Consider the following 23,842-nt stretch of genomic DNA (forward strand, 5'->3'; position numbering starts at 1 on the left):
ACCAAATTGAACTGTCTGAAATGACAGACATAGAATTAAGAATCTGGATGGCAAGGAGGCTCAACAAAATTCAAGAGAAAGTTGAAATTCAATCCAAAAAAGCCAGTAAAACAATACAAGAGTTGGAAGATGACATAGCCACTTTAAGAAGTGACAAAATTGAACTTCTGGAGTTGAAAAATTCACTACAGGAATTTCAAAATACAGTGGAAGCATGAACAACAGACTAGACCAAGCTGAGAATTTCAGAACTTGAAGACCAGTTTTTTTGAATCAACCCAGATAGACAAAAATAAAAATGAATTTTAAAAATGAGCAAAGTCTTTGAGAAATAGATTCTCTAAAGAGACTAAACCTATGACTCACTGGGATTCCTGAAAGAGAAGGAGAGAGAGTTAGCAATTTTGCAAACATATTTGAGGCCACAGTCCATGAAAATTTCCCTAATCTCACAAGAGAGGTTAATATGCAAATTCAAGAAATTTAGAGAACCCCTGTGAGATACTATATAAGATGGCTATCCCTAAGATGCATAGTTATCAGACTTTTCAAGGTCAATGTGAAAGAAAAAATCTTGAAGGTAACTAGAGAAAAGAGTCAGATCACTTACAAAGGGAACTTCATTATGCTAACAGTGGACTTATCAGCAGATATCTTACAAACCAGAAGAGAAGAGGCCTATTTTCACTGTTTTTAAAGAAAAGGTATTCCAACAAGAATTTCATATCCCACCAAATCATGATTCATAAGCAAAGGAGAAATAAATTTTTTTTTCCAGATAAGTAATCATGAAGGGAATTCATTTCCACTAGCCTAGCCTTACAGGAGATCTTAAAGCAGTTCTAAATGAAAGAATGATACCTGCTACCACAAAAATACTATTAAGGATATCGCCCACAGACTCTGTAAAGCAACTACACAATTGAGACTACAAAGCAACCAGATTGGCTGGTTGTTATGAGCAACCAGCTAATAACATCATGGCAGGATCAGAACCTCACATAACAATGTTAACCTTGAACGTTAATGGTCTAAATATCTTACTTAAAAAGTACAGAGTGACAAGTTGAATAATAAAACAAGACCCAATTGTTTGCTGACTTCAAAAGACTTATCTCACATGTAACGACACCCATAGACGCAAAGTAAAGAAATGAAGAAAGAGCTATTATGCAAATGAAAAATAAAAAAGAACATTGGTCATTATTCTTAGATAAAACAGACTTTAAACCAAGAATAGTAAAAAAGGACAAAGAAGAACATTACCTAATGATAAAAGATTCAATTCCTCAAGAAGAATGAACTACCCTAAATATATATATATGCTCTTGATGTTGGATCACCCAGATTTATAAAACAAGTACTTCTAAATGTATGAAAAGACTTAGACACAATAACAGTGGGTGACTTCAACACCCCACTAATAGTGTTAGATCATCAAGATAAAAAACTAAGAAATTTTGGACTTACATTTGATACTTGACCAATTGGACCTAATAGATGTCTACAGAATACTCCACTGCACAATCACAGAATATACATTCTTCTCATCTCCACACAGAACATACTCTATGATCAACTGCATTCTCAGTCATAAGACAAGTCTCAATACATTAAAAAAATTTGAAATCATACCAACCATACTCTTGGACCACAGTGGAATAAAAATAGAGATCAGTACTGCCCCTGGGGCCCCAGAGTCAAAGCCGGTTCCCAGCCCAGTCCCATCCTGCACCAGCCTGCATACTCTTTCCTTTTAACATGACAGATGCCGCTGTGTCCTTTGCCAAGGACTTCCTGGCAGGTGGAGTGGCTGCAGCCATTTCCAAGATGGCAGTAGCGCCCATCGAGCAGGTCAGTCTGCTGCAGATGCAGCATGCCAGCAAGCAGATCACTGCGGTTAAGCAATACAAGGGCATTATTGACTGTGTGGTCTGTGTTCCCAAGGAGCAGGGAGTCCTGTCCTTCTGGTGCAGTAACCTGGCCAATGTCATCAGATACTTCCCCACCCAGGCTCTTAACTTTGCCTTCAAAGATAAATACAAGCAGATCTTCCTGGGTGGTGTGGACAAGAGGACTCAGTTTTGACACTACTTTGCAGGGAATCTGGCATCAGGCAGTGCTGCTGGGACCACATCCTTGTGTTTTGTCTACCCTCTTGATTTTGCCCATACCCATCTAGCAGCAGATGTGGGTAAAGCTGGAGCTGAAAGGGAATTCTGAGGCCTCAGTGACTGCCTGGTTAAGGTCTACAAATCTGATGGGATTAAGGGCCTGTATCAAGGCTTTAATATATCTGTGCAGGGTATTATCATCTACCGAGCTGCCTACTTCATTATCTGTGACACTGCAAAGGGAATGCTTCCAGGTCCCAAGAACACTCACATTGTCATCAGCTGGATGATCACACAGACTGTCACTGCCATTGCTGGGTTGACTTCCTATCCATTTGACACTGTTTGCCACCTCATGATGATGCAGTTGGGGCACAAAGGAACTGACATCATGTACACAGGCATGCTTGACTGCTGGAGGAAGATTGCTCATGATGAAGGAGGCAAAGCTTATTTCAAGGATGCATGGTCCAGTGTTCTCAGAGGCATGGGTGGTGATTTTGTGCTTGTCTTGTATGATGAAATCAAGAAGTATACATAAGTTATTTCCTAGGAATTTTCCCCCTGTGAACAGGCATGTTGTATTATATAACGTATCTTGAGCATTCTCAATGGACTCCTAGCTGTCAATTTATCACTGGCAACTATTTACTGGTTGAAAATGAGAAGCAATAATACTCATCTGACCGGTTTTCTCTTAAAGCCATTTCCATGATGATGATGATGGGATTCACCTATATTTTTTATTTTAGTCACTCTTAATAGCAAATTTGGAGAAATAAAAATATCTTAAAAAAAATAGAAATAAATACGAAGAAGATCTCTCAAAACCACACAGTTACATGGAAACTAAACAACTTGCTCCTGAATAACTTTTGGGTAAATAGCAAAATTAAGGCAAAAATCAAAAAATTATTTAAAATAAATGGTAACAGAAATGCAACATACCAAAATTTCTGAGATGTGGCAAAAGCAGTGTTAAAAGGAAAGTTTATAGTGCTAAACATCTATGTCAAGAAATTCGAAAGATCTCAAATTAACAACCTAACATCATACCTAGAGGAACTAGAAAAACAAGAACAAACCCCAGAGCTAGCAAAAGATAAGAAATAACTAAAATCAGAGCAGAACAGAACAAAATAAAGACCCCAAAGTACAAAGGATCAATGAAACCAAAAGTTGGTTATTTGAAAGGATAAACAAGATCAATAGACCACTAACTAAATTAACAAAGAAGAGAGAAGACTCAAATAAACACAATCAGAAGTGACAGAGGTGACATTACAACCAACCCCACAGAAATACAAAAGGTCTTCACAAACTATTATGAATACCTTAATGCACACAAACTAGCAAATCTACAGGAAATGGATAAATTCCTGGAAATGTACAACCTCCCAAAATTGAATCAGGAGTAAACTGAAACCCTAAACAGATCAATAACAAGTTCTGAAGTTGAAACATTAATTTAAAAAACAAAAACAAAACAAAACCTGGCAACCTAAAAAGCCATGGACTAGATAGAGTCCCAGTTGAATTCTACCAGACATACAAAAAAAAAGCTTGTATCAATCCTACTTAAATTATCTACAAAGTCAAGGAAGACAGACTTCTCCCTAACTTACTCTATGAAGGCAGCATCATTCTGATACCAAAATCTGGCAAAGACACAATGAAAAAAGAAAACATCAGGCCAGTATCCCTGATGAATATAGATACAAAAATCCTTAACAAAATACTGTCACACTGAATCTGGCAGAAATTCAGAAAGTTATTTCACAATAGTCAAGTAGGCTTTCTTCCTGGGATGCAAGGTTGGTTCAACATATGCAAATCAATAAATGTGATTCACCACATAAGCAGAATTAAAATAAATCATATGACCATCTCAATAGATATAGAGAAAGCTTCTGATAAAATCCAATATTCAGTTACGACAAAAATCAATAGGCATCAAAGGAACATCCTGAAAATAATGAGTCATCTATGACAAATCCACAGGCAACATGACTCTGAATGGGAAAAAGCTGGAAGCATTCGCCTTAAGAACTGAAACGAGACACATGCTCACTACTTCTATATGTCATAGTATTAGAAGTTCTAGCCAGCGCAGTTAGACAAGAAGAAGAAATAAAAGGCATCCGAATAGAAAAAGAAAAAGAAAAATTATCTCTCTTCACTGATGATATGATTTGATACCTAGAAAACCTGAAAGACTCCACCTAAAAGGTTCCTAGGACTGGTAAATGACTTCAGTAAACCTCCAGGAAGCAAAATCATTGTACATAAATCAATAGCATTTCTATACACCAATCTTGTTCAAACTGAGAGCCAAATAAAGAACACTGTCCAATTTACAATAGACACACACACACATAACACACACACACACAACCTAGGAATTCATCTAACCAAGGAAGTGAAAGATCTCTACAAGGATAACTACAAATGAAACACTGCTGAAAGAAATCATAGATGACACAAACAAATGGAAAAACATTTCATGCTCATGGACTGGAAAAATTAATATTGTTAAAATGGCCATTCTGCTCCTAAGCAATCTATAGATTCAACACCATTCCTATGAAATTACCAATGCCATTTTTCAAAGAATTACAAAAAACTATTCTAAAATTTATATGGAAACAAAAAAGAGCCCAAATAGCTGAAGCAATCCTAAGCAAAAAGAACACAGCCAGGGGCATCACATCACTCAACTTCAAACTATACTGCAAGGTTACAGTAGCCAAAACAGCATGGTACTGGTACAAAAACAATCACATACACCAATGGAACAGAATAGATTACCCAGAAATAAAGCTGCACACGTCTAGCCATCTAATCTTCAACAAAATTGACACAAATAAGCAATGGGGATTTTTAATAAATCATGGTTGGATGACTGGCTATCCTTATGCAGAAGAATGAAGCTAGACTCCTACCTATCACCATATACAAAAATAAACTCAGAATGGATTAAAGACTTAGGACCTAAAACTACAAAAATCCAACAGGAAGCCTAGGAAATGCTATTCTGGACATTAGTCTTGGCAAAGAATTTATTACAAAGTCCTCAAAAGCAATTGCAATAAAAACACAAATTGACAAGTGGGACATAATTAAACTAAAGAGCTTCTGTGTAGCAAAATAGACTATCAACAGAATAAATGGACAACTTATGGAATGGGAGAATCTATTCACCAACTATGTATCCACAAAAGTCTAATATCCAGAATGTATAAGGAACTCAAACAAGCAAAAACCAAATAATCCCATTAAAAAGTGGGCAAAGGACATGAACAAATACATCTCAAAAGAAGACACTCAAGCAGCCAATAAACATATGAAAGAAATGCTCACCATCACTAATCATCAGACAAATGCAAATCAAAACAACAGTGAAATATTATCTCATACCAGTCAGGATGGCTATCATGAAAAAGTCAAAAAATAACAGACGTTGGTGAGGCTGCAGAGAAAATGGAATGCTCATACACTATTGATGGGAATGTAAATTAGTTCAGCAGTGCAAAGCAGTTTGGAGATTTCTCAAAGATCCAAAAGTAGAATGACCATTCAACACAGCAATCCCATTACTGGGTATACACCCAAAGGAAAAGAACTCATTCTACCAAAAAGACACATGTGCATGTATGTTCATTGCAGCACCATTCACAATAGCAAAGACATGATAGGTGTCCATTGATGGTGGATTGGATAAAGACAATGTGGTACATATATATCATGGAATACTATGCAGCCATAAAAAAGAATGAAATCATATTCTTTGCAGCAACATGGGTGCAGCTGGATGCTATTATCCTAAGCGAATAAATGCAGAAACAAAACTGAATGCCATATGTTATCATTTATAAGTGGAAGCTAAACATTGGGTACACATGGACATAAAGATGGGAATAGTAGACACTGGGAACTACTGGAGTTGGGAGAGGAGAAGGGTTGAAAAACCACCTATTGGGTACTATGTTCACTACTTGGGTGATGGGACCAATTGTACCCCAAACCTAAGCATCACACAATATACTTATGTAACAAACCCGTACATGTACTCTGTCAGTGTAACATAAAAGTTGATGTTTTTTTAAAAAAGAATTCAGTTGAGCCTGGTGCAGTGGCTTATGCCTGTAATCCCAGCACTTTGGGAGGCCGAGGCAGGTGAATCATGAGGTCAAGAGACCGAGACCATCTTGGCCAACATAGTGAAACCCTGTTTCTACTAAAAATATAAAAATTAGCTGAGCATGGTGGCACATGCCTGTAGTTCCAGCTACTCGGGAGGCTGAGGCAGGAGAATTGCTTGAACCTGGGAGGTGGAGGTTGCAGTGAGCCGAGATCACACCACTGCACTCCAGCCTGCAACAGAGTGAGATTCTGTCTCAAAACAACAACAACAACAACAACAGCAACAAAGAATTCAGTTGAAAAAAGCTGTTTTGCACTTTGGGAGACTGAGACGGGTGGATCACGAGGTCAAGAGATCGAGACCTTCCTTGTCAACATGGTGAAACCCCATCTCTACTAATACAAAAAATTAGCTGGGCATGGTGGTGCATGCCTGTAATCCCAGCTACTCAGGAGGCTGAGGCAGGAGAATTGCCTGAACCCAGGAGGCGGAGGTTGCGGTGAGCCGAGATCACGCCATTGCACTCCAGCCTGGGTAACAAAAGCGAAACTCCGTCTCAAAAAAAAAAAAAAAAGCTGTTTTGATGGAGCAATGGGGATAAAAACCAAATTGGAATGGGACTTAGGGTGCTGACAACAGTCTATTTTTTTTTGACTCTGGGGGGTAATTATACTAGTGTTGGGTTAAGTGTGATCTATTTTATAGTATCAACAGAGGGGAAACAGAACCTGTCATTTGAGATAGTGAGCGCAGACACTCTTAGAAGTTTGCTTTAAAATGAAGCACAAAAATGAGATGGTAGCTGGAGGGGAAGATAAAGAATACATTGCTTCTGCTTCTGCTTCTGCTTCTGCTTCTGCTGCTGCTTCTGCTGCTGCTGCTGCTTCTGCTTCTGCTTCTGCTTCTGCTTCTTTCTTTTTTTTTTTTTTGAAAATGGAGTTTCGCTCTTGTTGCCCAGGCTGGAGTACAATGGTGCAATCTTGGCTCACTGCAACCTCCGCCTCCCGAGTTCAAGTGATTCTCCTGCCTCGGCCCCTCGAGTAACTGGGATTACAGGCATGCACCACCACGCCTGGCTAATTTTGTATTTTTTAGTGGAGACAGGGTTTCTTCATGTTGGTCAGGCTGGTCTGGAACTCTCGACCTCAGGTGATCCATGCACCTACAGGTGTGAGCCACTGTGCCCAGCCAAGAATACATTTTTTCATGATGAGCTTGGGCAACATAGTGAGACCCTGTCTCTACAAAAAAAAATAATGTGATGAGTTCCAAGATGGCCAGTTAGATCCAGCTCAGGATTGCAGCTCCGGGTGAAAGTGCAGAGGGTGAGTGGACGCCGCATTTCCAGATGGATTTTTACTGCCCACAGACCAGGAGATTCACAGGTGGAGGAGCCCCACAGGTTGCCAGGGCGGCTGTTTTGGCCAGCATGGCTGTTTTGCCTGTGCCCTGGCGCAGCCGCTCCTGGTGCAGAGTAAATGGGACTGTTCCCACTTAGCCAGCAAGGAGAGCTGAAACAGGGAGCCAGGCCAGGAGATTCCCGGGCAAAAAAAGCACCACGAATCTCAGAGCTGTGGTTTCAGCGGTGCAGTGGGTCGCCACATGGGAAATCACACAGATCCCAGCACCTATTCAACAGGTGACCAGGTCACCTGATAGAGAGCTGACCATTCAATGAAAAAATAAAAGGCTCTGAGGCAGGGAGCCAGGAGATCAGGCCCGGCTGGTCCCACCCCTACAAAAACAAAAACAAAAACAAAAAAACAGCAATTGGAAACGCTCTTGGTTGAGAGTTTCACAGCAAACACAGCTGAACCTGGGACGGTCCAGCTCTGTGGGGGAGGGGCATCCGCCATTACTGAGGCAGCCTGCTGTTGCTGCGGCAACCCGCCATTACAGAGAAAGTCCGTGATTACAGAGGCGGGCCAACATTGCGGAAGCAGCTCTAACTACACCCATATAAACAGGACTGCAGGGAAGTTCACACAGCAGCTGGGTGGAGCCCACAGCAGCTCAGTGAAGGCTCTGCAGGCTGAGAGTGACTAGGCTGCCTCCTTGTGGGCAGGGCAGCCCTGAAGAAAAAAAAGGCAGCAGTACAGTGGAAACTCATAAAGCCCTAACTCCCTGGGACAGAACACCTGGGAAAAAAAAAGGGCGGGGGGTTATGAGTTCTGCTGCTGCAGACATAAATTTACCAGCCCAGTAGCTCTGAATGAACAATGGGGCTCACAGCTCAGCACCTCAGCTAATATAAAGGACTGTTTCCTCAAGCAGCTTCTGACCCCCATATATCCAAAGAGTCACCTCATAAAGCAGAGCTCAGACTGATATTTGGCAGGTATCCTTCTGGGACAAAGCAGAAGAAGAAACTGGTAGCAACCTTTACTGTTCGGCAGCTGCTGCAAGTGATCCCCAGGCAAGCAGGACCTGGAGTGGACCTCAGCAATCCTACAGCAGAGAGGCCAGACAGTTAAAAGGAAAACTAAGAAACAGAAGTAACTTCATCAACAACAAACAGAATGTCCACTCAGAGACTCAATCAGAAAGTCAACAACTACAAAGCTGACAGGTGGATAAATCCACAAAGATGGGAAGAAACCAGCACAAAAAGGATGAAAACACCCAAAGCCAGAACACCTCTCCTCCTACAAGGGATCACAACTCCTCACCAGCAAGGGAACAAGACTGGATTGAGAATGAGTGTGACGAAATGACAGAATCAGCCTTCAGAAAATGGGTAATAAGAAACTTCCATGAGCTAAAAGAACATGTTCTAACCCAATGCAAAGAAACTAAGAACCTTGAAAAAAGATTTGACGAAATGCTAATGAGAATGGACAACTTAGAGAGGAATATAAGTGAATTGATGGAGCTGAAAAACACAACATGAGAACTTCGCGAAGCATGCACAAGTTTCAACAGCCGAATTGACCAAGCAGAAGAAAGGATATCAGAGGTCAAAGATCAACTCAATGAAATAAAACGAGAAGGGAAGATTAGAGAAAACAGGGTAAAAAGGAATGAACAAAGTCAACAAGAAATATGGGACTATGTGAAAAGACCTAATCTACGTTTGATAGGTGTACCTGAATGTGACGAAGAGAATGAATCCAAGCTGGAAAATACTCTTCAGGATATTATCCAGGAAAACTTCCCCAACCTAGCAAGGCAGGCCAATATTCAAGTCCAGGAAATACGGAGAACACCACAAAGATATTCCTCAAGAAAAGCAACCCCAAGGCACATAATCGTCAGATTCACCAGGGTTGAAATGAAGGAGAAAATGCTAAGGGCAGCCAGAGAGAAAGGTCGGGTTACCCACAAAGGGAAGCCCATCAGACTCACAGCACATCTCTCTGCAGAAACCCTACAGGCCAGAAGAGAGTGGGGGCCAATATTCAACATCCTTAAAGAAAAGAACTTTCAACCCAGAATTTCATATCCAGCCAAACTAAGCTTCATAAGTGAAGGAAAAATAAAATCCTTTGTGAACAAGCAAGTACTCAGAGATTTCATCACCTCCAGACCTGCTTTACAGGAGCTCCTGAAAGAGGCACTACACATAGAAAAGATCAACCAGTACCAGCCACTCCAAAAACACACCAAATGGTAAAGAGCATCAACACAATGAAGAATCTGCATCAACCAATGGGCAAAACAGTCAGCTAGCATCGAAATGGTAGGATCAAATTCACACATAACAATATTAACCCTAAACGTAAATGGACTAAGTGCCCCAATCAAAAGACACAGACTGGCAAATTGGATAAAAAGCCAAAACCCATCAGTGTGCTGTATCCAGGAAACCCACCTCACAAGCAAGGATACACAAAGGCTCAAAATAAAGGGATGGAGGAAGATTTACCAAGCAAACGGAGAGCAAAAAAAGGCAGGAGTTGCAATTTTCATCTCTGATAAAATAGACTTTAAAGCAACAAAGATCAAAAGAGACAAAGAAGGACGTTACATAATGGTAAAAGGTTCAATGCAACAAGAAGAGCTAATGATCCTAAATATATATGCACCTAATACAGGAGCACCCAGATACATAAGGCAAGTTCTTAATGACTTACAAAGAGACTTAGACTCCCACACAATAATAGTGGGAGACTTCAACACACCATTGTCAACAGTAGACAGATCAACAAGACAGAAAATTAACAAGGATATCCAGGACTTGAACTCAGACCTGGACCAAGCAAACCTAATAGACATTTACAGAACTCTCCACCCCAAATCCACAGAATATACATTCTTCTCGGCACCACATCACCACCTACTCTAAAATTGACCACATAATTGGAAGTAAATCACTCCTTAGCAAATGCAAAAGAACAGAAACCATAACAAACAGTCTCTCAGACCACAGTGCGATCAAGTTAGAACTCAGAATTCAGAAAGCAACCCAGAACCACACAGCCTCATGGAAACTGAACAACTTTCTCTTGAATGTTGACTGGATAAACAATGAAATGAAGGCAGAAATAAAGATGTTCTTCGAAACCAACGAGAATGAAGACACCACATACCAGAATCCCTGGGACACATTTAAAGCAGTCTCTAGAGGAAAATATATAGCAATAAGTGCCCACGTGAGAAGAAAGGAGAGATCTAAAATTGACACCCTATCGTCAAAATTGAAAGAGCTAGAGGAGCAAGATCAAAAAAACTCAAAACCTAGCAGAAGACAAGAAATAACTAAGATCAAAGCAGAATTGAAGGAGATAGAGACACAAAAAATCCTTCAAAAAATCAATAAATCCAGGAGCTGGTTTTTTGAAAAGATCAACAAAATAGACCAGTAGCCAGATTAATAAAAAAGAAAAGAGAGAATAACCAACTAGATGCAATAAAAAATGATAAAGGGGATATCACCACAGATTCCATGGAAATTCAAACCATCATCAGAGATTATTACAAACAACTCTATGCACATAAACTAGAAAACCGGGAAGAAATGGATAAATTCCTGGACAGTTGCCTCCTCCCATGCCTAAACCAGGAAGAAGTCGAAACCCTGAATAGACCAATAACAAGGTCTGAAGTCGAGGCCGCAATTAAGAGCCTAACACCCAAAAAAAGCCCAGGTCCAGATGGGTTCACAGCCGAATTCTACCAGACATACAAAGAGGAACTGGTACCATTCCTTCTGAAACTATTCCAAACAATCCAAAAAGACGGAATCCTTCCCAAATCATTTTATGAGACCAACATCATCCTGATACCAAAACCTGGCAGAGACTCAACAAGAAAAGAAAACTACAGGTCAATATCCATGATGAACATAGATGCAAAAATCATCAATAAAATACTGGCAAGCTGATTACAACAGCACATCAAAAAGCTTATCCACGATGATCAAGTAGGATTCATCCCGGGGATGCAAGGCTGGTTCAGTATACGCAAGTCTATAAATGTAATTCACCACATAAACAGAACCAAAGACAAAAACCCCATGATTATCTCAATTGATGCAGAGAAGACCTTCGAAAAAATTCGACAGCCCTTTATGCTAAAAACCCTCAATAAACTAGGTATCGACGGAACGTATCTCAAAATAATAAAAGCTATTTATGACAAACCAACAGCCAGTATCATACTGAATGGGCAAAAACTGGAAGCATTCCCTTTGAAATCTGGCACTAGACAAGGATGCCCTCTCTCACCACTCCTATTCAATATAATACTGGAAGTTCTAGCCAGAGTAATCAGGCAAGAAAAAGAAATAAAAGGTATTCAATTAGGAAAGAAGGAAGTCAAAGTGTCTCTATTTGCAGACAACATGATTGTATATCTAGAAGACCCCATCATCTCAGCCGAAAATCTCCTGAAACTGATAAGCAACTTCAGCAAAGTCTCAGGATGCAAAATCAATGTGCAAAAATCACAAGCATTCCTATACACCAATAACAGACTTAAAGAGAGCCAAATCAGGAATGAACTGCCATTCACAATTGCTACAAAGAGAATAAAATACCTAGGAATACAACTAACAGGGAATGTAAAGGACCTCTTCAAGGAGAACTACAAACCACTGCTCAATGAAATAAGAGAGGACACAAACAGATGGAGAGACATTCCATGTTCATGGTTAGGAAGAATCAATATCGTGAAAATGGCCATACTGCCCAAAGTAATCTACAGATTCAACACTATCCCCATCAAGCTACCAATGACCTTCTTCACAAAACTGGAAAAAACCACCTTAAACTTCATATGGAACCAAAAGAGAGCCCGCATAGCCAAGTCAATTCTAAGCAAAATGAACAAAGCGGGAGGCCTCACACTACCAGACATCAAACTATACTATAAGGCTACAGTCATCAAAACAGCATGGTACTGGTACCAAAACAGAGATATAGACCAATGGAACAGAACAGAGTCCTCGGAGGCCACACAACACATCTACAACCATCCGATCTTTGAGAAACCTGATAAAAACAAGTAATGCGGAAAGGATTCCCTGTTTAATAAGTGGTGTTGGGAAAACTGGCTAGCCATATGCAGAAAGCAGAAACTGGACCCCTTCCTGACACCTTACACTAAAATTAACTCCAGATGGATTAAAGACTTAAACATAAGACCTAACACCATAAAAACCCTAGAAGAAAACCTAGGCAAAACCATTCAGGACATAGGCGTAGGCAAGGACTTCATGACCAAAACACCAAAAGCATTGGCAACAAAAGCCAAAATAGACAAATGGGACCTAATCAAACTCCACAGCTTTTGCACGGCAAAAGAAACAGTCAATAGAGTGAATCGGCAACCAACAGAATGGGAAAAAATTTTTGCAGTCTACCCGTCTGACAAAGGGCTGATATCCAGAATTTACAATGAACTAAAACAGATTTACAAGAAAAAAACAAACAAGCCCATTCAAAAATGGGCAAAGGATATGAACAGATACTTTACAAAAGAAGACATACATGAGGCCAACAAGCATATGAAAAAATGCTCATCATCACTGGTCATTAGAGAAATGCAAATCAAAACTACATTGAGGTACCATCTCACACCAGTTAGAATGGTGATCATTAAAAAATCTGGAGACAACAGATGCTAGAGAGGATGTGGAGAAATAGGAACACTTTTACACTGTTGGTAGGAGTGTAAATTAGTTCAACCATTGTGGAAGACAGTGTGGCGATTCCTCAAGGACCTAGAAATAGAAATTCCATTTGACCCAGCAATCCCATTACTGGGTATATATCCAAAGGATTATAAATCATTCTACTATAAGGACACATGCACACGAATGTTCATTGCAGCAGAGTTTACAATAGCAAAGACCTGGAACCAACCCAAATGCCCATCGATGATAGACTGGACAGGAAAAATGTGGCACATATACACCATGGAATATTATGCAGCCATCAAAAACGATGAGTTCGTGTCCTTTGTAGGGACATGGATAAACTTGGAAACCATCATTCTTAGCAAACTGACACAAGAACACAAAATCAAACATCGCATGTTCTCACTCTTAGACGGGTGTTGAACAATGGGAACACATGGACACAGGGAGGAGAGCACTATACACTGGGGTCTGTTGAGGGGAGTGGGGGGGACAGTGGGGGGTGGGGAGTTGGGGAGAGACAGCATGGGGAGAAATGCCACATATAGGTGAAGGGGAGGAAGGCAGCAAATCACACTGCCACGTATGCACCTAGGCAACAATCTTGCATGTTTTTCACATGTACCCCAAAACCTAAAATGCAATAAGAAAAAAAAAGAAAAAATGAATATACATAATATATAGATAACTTCTTCAAATAAGTAAGAAGAAGATTGGCCAAATAAAAAGAAGACAAAAGGTAGAAATTAGCATTCCACAGAAGAAAAATACAAGTGGCAGTTCAAAATATGAAAAAGAACTTAACCTGGTCAAATCACTATACATAGAAATCAAAAAAATGTGAAATAAAACAATGGGACATTGCATGATTCAGGTAACAGAAGTGCATGATAGGTGTACTTCTGTTACCTGAATCCAGCCCATTGTAGGGATTAAAGTGGGGCAGTTCTGCCTGAGTGAAGGAAAGATGCCAACTGTGAATCTGTTTTTGCTCAGGTGGTTGTACATCTCACAGGCTGCCTCTTAATCTAAGGGGTTTCTGCCATACAGAGTGTGAGCCTTGCATTTAAAGTTATGTCCTTTTCATGTGACAATGACCCCCAAACATTTCAAACATTTTTTCCTAGGCTCCAGAAATAGCCTAGGAAAACAATCTGACTGGGTTCTCCATATTTGGAGTGAGTGTATTGGTCACCAAAGTGTCATATTTCTAAAAGATCTTCAAAGGTAATTTTGACTATATAATATGTGACTTTCACCTTGCCACTTCAGAACCTAAACCCTCCTTTTCCAATAGTATGTGGCTTTATGCTTCCATTTCCCCCCCACCCATCAGAGTAGCAAAACTGGGAAAGACTGATAATAACAAGTGTTGGTGAGAATGTGGGGAAACAAGCACTAGCACTTTCAATGGAAATATTGATAGAGACTTCTAGATGGCAATTTGGAAGTACCTATCAAAATTTGAATAAAAATACACTTGGCATAGCAGTGGCTCTTAAAAATTCATCTATAGGCATGCCACATAAATTCATTGAGGTAATATACCAGAATGTTCATTGCAGCATTTTTTTCTTAATAGTAAGAAAAACTAACCGGAAGTAGGGAAATAGCCAAACAATTAGGATATATAAATTCTGTGGAGTAATATGCATTTGTTAAAAAGAATGTGGTAGATCTGTATGTCTTGACATGCAAAGAGTTCAAAACCAGAGGTCCTCAAACTTTAGTGTGCATCAGAATCATATGCAAGCCTTGTTAAAACACAGATTGCTAGGCTTCCCAGAGTTTCTGATTCAGTGGGTTCACTAAGGAACAGAGCAGGAAGAATTTGTATTCTAAACAAGTATGAGGAGATAATGATGCTGCTGGTCTGGGGTCCACCTGTTGATAACAACTATTCCAAAACAGTGTTAAAGGAAAAATATCAAGTTGCAGATTATTGTGCACAATATAGTCCTAGCTACAATGAATCTTTGCATATTTGAATGGACGTAAACTAATGGAAGAGGGCTCAAAGGATATACATCAAATGGTTAACAGTGCTTTCCTATGAGGAGGGGAGTTGTTTTGCTTTTTCTATACTACTGTATTATTTAAATATTTTACTCTAAGGATATATTTATATGTTACTTGTGTTAAGAAGGTAAATTACAAAAACAGGAGGGGTGCACACCCATTTTGCTCTACTCTCAGAACTGGTTAAGTGTGCTCAGTAGTTGTGATAAAAATAGGACTAGAGTTTGGATGAGAAAGACTGATCATGATAGGATGTCTCCTGGATCAAAAACCAGAGATTTTAAAAAATGATAGAGTTTAGAGCAATATAATTAAAAGTTTTACCTTGAATTTTGCTCATTTCTCAGACTCGACACAGCTGGCTTAGATCTGATGTATTTACTTTTCTCTGAGCCTGTTCTGCCAGATTTTGGATTAGAATTTTCTAGTCTTTGGCTTTAACTTCATGTTGTTTAAAATCGTAGTATCCACCAGCACGCACAGTTTCGGCTCCTGTCCTTGCTGCCCTGTCCTGTATGGAAGCCCTCCATTGCCTGGCAATCACTGCTAGAGCCGCTTTCTGTGTTTCCTCCAACTGTGGCAAGCTGGTTGGAATGGTAGTTTAGGAAAGGATGTAGCAGGGTTTGAGAGGGTTGGAGCTGTGACCCCAGAGAAAGAGTACTCAACAAGGGAGCAACAACTGATGGCTAGCCATTGCATGAACTTACACATTTGGTCCTTTTCACTGTGTGTCTCATCAGCCTTTTGGAGTTGTATTTGGATGGTAAACATGAGAGAAAAGAAGAAAAGTACTTTATTCCAACAACCACTACAGCTAGTTTCATAACCATGGAGTTGCACTTCACCATTTACACAGCATATCCACATGTATTACCTAAGTTAATTCTCAGACCTTGAAAGGCAATGTTGTATTTATTTGCCAGATATAGAAATTGGAGCCTATACGGATTGCTACTATGTAGCAACTTTGGAAGTCACATGCCAGTTTTGTAACCTAGTTTCTAGGATTTCAGAAATGAGAAGGGCTTCTTCCTTTTCTCTTCAGATATTGTTTTAGTATTTGCTAATGGAGTAAAGAAATGGGTGGGGCACAGGGAATGTTGAAGTGGTGAACATTTAGCCTTTATCTGGAGCCTTTGACTGGAAAGCAACATAATCTTAAAATAAATGTTATTTTGTTTTTAAATAATATATACATTTCCTTCAACAAAATGGAATCATATAGGTAGCTCATAAATCTCTTGCATAGGGGCCTCTGGTGCCTACAGATATAGATAAAACACACCAAGAGAATGCTGAGCCATGAAATGACTCTGTTAACATATCATCTGTCTAGAATATATTTTCAAATCTCCAACAGAAGGGTCTCAATTATGAAGGGAGGTGGCCTAGCAAAGCAGATACTTTGATATTTGATACTTTTAACTTCCTCCATCTGCTGCCTTTGCCTAACTGTGGAATGTGGCCCAGTGCCTAGAGTACAACATGGTCTAATGGCTGATAGTCATTGTAATTAGTGATTTTAACTTGGAGTGAACTCTGAAGCTCCTCGAACTGTGCTATCTTGTGAAAAGTCATATATCAGTGCTGTAAGGCCGGCTGCCTCAATGGGAGTTAAATGGACACACTTATCTCTCCCCGTGCTGGCCTCTCCATGCTGACACACTTATCTCTCCCCATGCTGGCCTCTCTATGCTGGCTCCCCACACCCACTCCTATCTGGTCTCTCTATGCAGGCTCCACACACCCACTCCTGCATTCCTCACTCAACCCCTTCAAAATTTAAAAAGCCCACCAAAGATTTGTCCAACGGCAGCTTAACATTGACCTCCCCAGCCGGTCAACCCACCAGTAGTCCCGCCTGGCAACCAATGGCAGCTCGCCCCATCAGCACCTTGACTTCCCCTCGCCAATGAAACTCACCAATGAAACTGTCTGCTCTTTGTTTCCCTAATAATCAATCAACCGTCCTCACCAATGAAACTGTCTGCTCTTTGTTTCCCTAAAGACCAATTAATTACCTCCACTCCCTATAAAACCCCACACCCTGAGAAGCCCAGTGCGACTTCTCTGGCCCCTTCCCAGACCACAGAACCTCACCCAGGAGCTGAATAAATTGGATTCTCATTTTCTCACACTGGCCTCAGTTTCCTCATTTTAACTCGGCAATATACCTTACAAGTGCTACTTGTCTGGTCTTATAAAGGAATTCTGAAAATTGCTAATTGTTATAATGAAAATTTTAAGCACAAACATGCCAAATTTACTGAATTCTTGCTTTATGCCCAGCACTGACTGATACTGCAGTGGGCCTTGGAAACATTCCCAAGATGACTTTTGTTTTTAAGTTACTCTGAATGCAGTCTCAGAATTTGAGGTGAGGACTAGTAGGTTCTAGCAGTCTATTTGTATTCAGGTTTCAGTATACAATAATATGAAAATAGCTCTTTGCATCTAGTAAACTGGCAGATGCCAGCTGACTGGTGAGGGACTGTTATATTTCTACATTTTATCTTACTGCTTCTAACCCATGACATCCCTCTTTCTAAATAGGAACAGAAGAGAAACTTTTTTTTTTTTAACTTGGCCTATGGAAATGGGCTATTCCAGTGGTTCTCAAAGCTTGGTCTCTGAACCAATAGCATCAGCATCATCACCTGGGAACATGTTAGAAATGCAAATTCACAGGCCCTAGCCTGGACTTACTGAATCAGAAACTCAGAGTGGGGCCCAGTGATCTATGTTTTAACAAGTCCTGTGGATGCTTCTGAGGCTCACTCAAACTTGAGAATCCTGGGATAGCTCATCTCAAACCCCTCTGTTACTGCTTTGGTGTGACCCTCATCAACTTAGACCATTGGAGCAGTCCCCAGTTGGTCTCCCTACTTCCAGAGTTAACCTGTCCAGTCCGTTCTCCACATCAATTGGCCTTCTTAATGAAATACTGATTTTTGTCTCATCACCAGTGGAGTACCCAACACTCTAGAGGGAACCCAAGTTTTCCTCCATTACTTACGCACAAAGAGTAGACCAAGGCAAAGAATGCAATAGACCACAGTAGTGATAGGCCATGCAGAGGTGGCAGTGGTAACTGGTATGGTTTGAATGTAGCCCCCAAAACTGTGTGTTGAGAACTTAATCCCCCATGCAGCAGTGTTGGGAGGTGGGGCATAATGAGAGGTGAGTGGGAAATAAGGGTAGAGTGAATGTATTAATGCTGTAATTGCAGGAGTGAGTTCTTTATAAAAGGACAAGCTTGGTCCTCTTCTGTTTTTCTTTTGCCCTTTCTTTGCCCCTTTACCATGGGATGATGTAGCAAAAAGGCCTTCAGTTTTGTACATCTCAATCTTGTTCATTTCATAATACCATTCAGGTATAATGAACAGAAAATGTATTAGCTTGTGGACACCAGTGTCTGCTATTCTGCTACAGCAGCACAAAACAGACTAAGACAGTAACTATAATGGGAAGGAGTATTGGATCAATTGCTCTTTCTCCTTTTTCTTTTAGATGGGTTGGGTTGGGGTGATGTATATGTGTTTCCCTTAGGGTCAACTGTATTTGCCATTTGAGACTTAAGATCAAGAGGGCCAAGATTCAAAAGTGGATTTCCAGGAAGGATCCAAAGAGACTACTCTGCCTGGAGCCAAGTCCAAAAGGATACTCTGAGTAATCTATAGTCTGGCCTATCTCACCCAATGACCATGTAGAGATTTGAGGTCAAAGCCTCAGCTGATAATTAAGAGTGATTTAGCCTGGAGCAACCTATCTGTAGTTCTGTTTTGGGAAATGGAGGCAAAACTAGATATCTCAGAATGCTGAGATTCTGGGTCCTTGCTTATATTGTCCCAATAAGTGTAGGAACTTCCTCTTGTCTTACACCCCTGGATGGCCACGGCTGCCTAAAGGATGAAGTTCAGATCTCTTGTTACAGCCTAGAAGGCCTTTCATACTCTAGTTCCTGCTTATTTTCTCTTGACTCTGCCTAACGTTTCCTGCTCTCCAGCCACATAAAATTAAGTCTCTGAAGAAGACATACTCTTTCATCGTTCTTTATGTGTTATACATACTATGTCCTCTGCCTGGGATGCTCATTTCTTCCTTGCTCTCATGTACTTCATCTTTCATATTCCCGTTGGACCTGCCACTATATACATGGTGACCATCTTTCAAAACTTAGTTCATATGTTACTTCCTCTGTGAAATGTTCCTCAAACCCAGCAAGCGGGTTTGGACTCGTGTATTTATCACGTAATATCAGTCTAATAAACCTTTTTTATGACAATTGCTTTATTCCTGGAATAAGACATTTCCAGGCTCTAAATGACTGCAATTCCCTATCCCATAGCTATTAATGAGAGGCCTGGAGACTCCATTTTAAATGGGGAGGGCACCTGGGGAAGCTGTAGATGTGGAGCTGGGCCAAACAGATTTCCTTTCTTGGAAATTTTAACTGAGACACAGAGGGTCATCCAATCGGTGATGTGTATATGAGCTGAAAAGTTGGAAAGAGTTTGGCCTGGGCTGCCCATATTAGACATATACCAAGATGCATAAGCAGAGCAAACTAGGGAGGGGAGAGAGAGAGAGAGAGAGAGAGAGAGAGAGAGAGAGAGAGAGAGAGAGAGAGAGAGAGAGAGACACCAAGCCGACTTTAGACAGAGAGAGGGCGAGAGAATGAGAGAGACACTGAGAGAGACCAAGCTGACATTAGACATAAGTGAGACAATAATATACAGGGATTAATCCACATTTCCAGCCTTTCTTCTTTTCTGTTCCCAGCTTTATTTACTTGAGGCCTGTCTGAATGTAATTTTGGGTTCTCAGATTCATTGGAATGCTTTATCCCTTTGCATCCTTAAATAAAACTCCTTTAACTCAAGCTTTTTGGAGCAGGTTTCTTTTCAGTGCAACCAGAAAAGCTTTGACTAGCACCAGGATTCTACTCACTGTGTTCTCAGTTCCATATAGCACAGTGCCTACTTTTAGTAGGCTCAGTAAATATTGGATGAGTGAACTAACAGTGGGCAGTAAAGATGCTGCAGAGCGCCCAGAAAATTATTCTGTAGAGTCAAAACCTCAGAGGTAGAGGATTGTGTGAGGAAGAGAGGAAACTGACTACAAAGAGGCATGAAGCTACTGTTTGGAGTGATGGAATTGTTCTATATCTTGATTCTAGTGATAATTACATGACTCTGTATGCTTATCAAAATGCATAGAATTCTACACCTAAAAGGGTGACTTTTACTGTATGTAAATTATAACTTAATAAACTTAACCTAAAAAAGAATCATTGAAAATGAAAAAAAGAATGCAAAGTAAAATAATATTTTCTTTATAACACGTTAATTTCCTAATAAAGAATCTCAATTTTGTTTTGCATTGTTTTATCCAATTCTTTTTTTCCCCCTGTAACCATAGGATCCAGGTAATAGAAATGTTGATTATGGAATATGATATTGCTTTTTGACTTGCTTGACATTGTTAAAAGTGTTGCTAAAATAGGAAGTACTATTTTCTACTTTCTAATTGAGTACCGATAAAAGCAAAATATTATGTTCAAAGAGAGATAAGTCCACATTTCTGAGCTTCAGCTTCTGCTAGGCCCTCATTTAATGTTGTTGCCTAAATATTAACTATTTGATTTGAAAGCTTTAAGTATAATATTGATTATACTCTCCTAAGCAGGCATCTCTTAGACTTAAGCATTGTTTCATAGGATATTTAAACAAGCTAATTGAAAACAATAACAACAATGACATTTTATGAAGGTTGCATTCCAAAATACATTTGGGAAATTCTAGTGTAAGCAAAGTGAACATGTTTCTTTATTTCAAGACTTCCTGATGTCTTAGAATAGTCAGACATCAAGTTTCATCCACAATTTCCAGAGTTGGTATTTCTTTCCCATACCTTTGCTTTGGAACTTGATTTAATGGAATTGTTATTCCCACTATGACATTTTTCATGTGCACTACATTCTAAAAATACTGTATGGTTGCATTCATTTTATTTTGTCTTATTTTTGAAAGACATGAATCTAGGGCCTCTTGAACTTTTTATTCATGTTTATGCTGAGTACTAGCTTACTTTAAAACAAAAGTACTTGTGAGGAGGACTCATTATCAGAGCATGAAAGGTTTTCCTGCCTTTTGTTTTGACTTCTAAGGCATGTTTCTTTATTAAGGAATTGTTTTATGGTTTGCAGTAGATGCATTGTACCATAAACCCAGTAAAGTCATAAAAAACAAAACAAAATACCTGAGTTTAAACCAGTACTTGGCATTCTGTGGGGGTAAAGGAATTCATTTTCACCTTAAATGATAGTGTTTGTATTTTGTTCACACAGGAAAATCAAAATAAAAACAAGAAACTCTTAGTGATTCTGTATATAGTTATAGTGGCCATGGACCTTTAAATATTCTCCATCATTAAGTTTTTTTAAAAGCAGAATTTTGTAAACTTTACTAAATTCAAGCTGCTCTCCTGTCTGCAATGGCTGAGGACGTTGAAAGATCAGTTCTGTACTTTTCCATGAGAGCCAGTGTCACCTCCTGGAAGGAATCATTCATAGATTACTTCTAAATTTTACTCCTAGAATAGCAATGGTCACTTTAGACAAATGAAGTCATGCAAAGAGCTAGTATCAATTTCCCACCTATACCCACTTTCACCCAAGTCAGGAGGGGGTGATGTGGAACCTGGTGTGGGTCCAAGTCCTAAGTGAATTATTCCTAGTGTAGCCCCTTGAAATCGCAAATAAGTGGGCCACTTAGAGAACCTTTGAGTGAAACAAATTGGTCCTCTGTTATTTTTAGACTACTTATTCATAAAATCCAAGCTATATTAACTCTGGCCTCATGATGCACTAAATAATTTTCTAGTGTAGAACCCATAGGCTTATGGTTATTCAAGAGCTTCTAAAATCTACTTTGGTAAAATGAGGAAACATTTTATATAGTATACAAGCCCTGTGGCCTAACAGTCCTGTCATGTTAATTGTACAGTTTACTGCTATAATTATTAATAGATTGTGAATTAGGGACATCTGGTCAATTATTAGAAACACAAAAATAAATCATGAAATTGTTATGAGAGCCTAAAGTGATGACCATCATAAAGGCAGGCAGGAATATTTTGTATTTGGTCCTTCACAGGTAAATAATTTAATGTCTGCCTACTATAATCAATTACCTTTATTATAAATTTAATCCTTTGATCTCCATTTCCTTTTGTAGCAGCAATTTCCTATGTAAATTTCAGCAGCAGAAAAAGAATCAGGACCCTGTAATATAAAATGACTGTGTTTTTTGCTTTATAATGGATTTGTGTAGATCATCATTCTCATTTCTGGTTTCTGTATAGTCTAGTCTAAAAGGCAAGGATTGTTCCCCCACCCCAAGATATGGGCCATTTTATAGATTATACAATAAATAGACTCTAAAGGTAAATTGTTATTATTCAAAACCAGCTGGTCAGGCAGGCAAGGCAGCTTAGATACAGTGAGTTCTGTTTTGCTCTAGTGGAAAATGCCATTCTGACAAGGTCAGTGCTGGGAACTGGTGTAATCCAGAAGCAGGCATGCAGCACCTAGGGGAGGCTGAGAAGGAGGGCCCTGCTCTGTCTGCTGTTGATCAGATGAGTGCTGGAAATGCAGGGCTTCAGCAGCACCTAGAAGCCTAGGTTTAGCAGTAGGTTTAGGGGCTCACACAATCTGTACTAATGATTGTTACTGTTAATTGCATAATTACTAGTGTGTTTTTAGAGTATATTATGCTTTAAATAGCATTTCCCAAGAAACTAAAACATAGTGGTGTTTTTCACTGACCACAGCAATCTCTTGAGCGGTCACCATCTATGGCTGGTACAATGAGTCATTAAATCAAAATACATCAATTACTGGTTTTCAAAGAGAGTCTTGATTTCTGCATAATGTAACTTATATAAGGGTAACTGTATTGTTGCTGAGTGTGACTGCACAAAGAACTCACTGGGCACTGCTTTAACAAATGAAAGCAGGTCAGAGGGAAATGCGTCCTTTATAAATGGCTTCATCTATTCATTCAAATTAGGAAAGTTTGAATTTATTTTAGGCTGGTAATTTAAGGATAGCACTGCTGAGGACTAGGAATTTGTTTTTACCTGTATTGTTTCATCTGATTGTAAAAATAATATATGCTGACTGAGAAAAATAAAATATTACACACATGTATGTTTTACCGAGAATGAAATCTGCTGAAATCCTACCCCTCAGTTCCACTGTCACCAGTTTGCCACGCATCTTTCAGATATTTTCCATGTAGAATACATACATATGTATTTCTGCAATTTGCTTTTCCCCTGTAGCATTTAAGGGGATATGTATTTTAGAAGGACATTTTCTGATATATCATGATAGAAATTAACTTCTCTATGTATCAGCTTTTAAAAATTATGGATGTGCCTGGAATGGGTTAAGATAGAAATATTTTCAGTGCCTATTTATCT

The 23,842-nt window shown here is 39.5% G+C and overlaps 1 protein-coding gene and 1 pseudogene across 4 annotated transcripts in view; both read left to right on the plus strand.

Moving 5' to 3' along the window:
- The window catches only part of MYO3B (myosin IIIB), a 493,214-nt gene that overhangs the window by 85,102 nt on the left and 384,270 nt on the right, over positions 1-23,842 (plus strand). The gene's annotated exons all lie outside the window — the stretch shown is intronic.
- On the plus strand, positions 980-6,592 carry LOC135273624 (ADP/ATP translocase 2-like; annotated as a pseudogene).

The sequence above is a fragment of the Aotus nancymaae genome, unplaced genomic scaffold, assembly GCF_030222135.1.
Source record: "Aotus nancymaae isolate 86718 unplaced genomic scaffold, 86718_ANA_hifiasm-v0.15.2.pri h1tg000008l, whole genome shotgun sequence".
Classification (NCBI taxonomy): Eukaryota; Metazoa; Chordata; class Mammalia; order Primates; family Aotidae; genus Aotus; species Aotus nancymaae.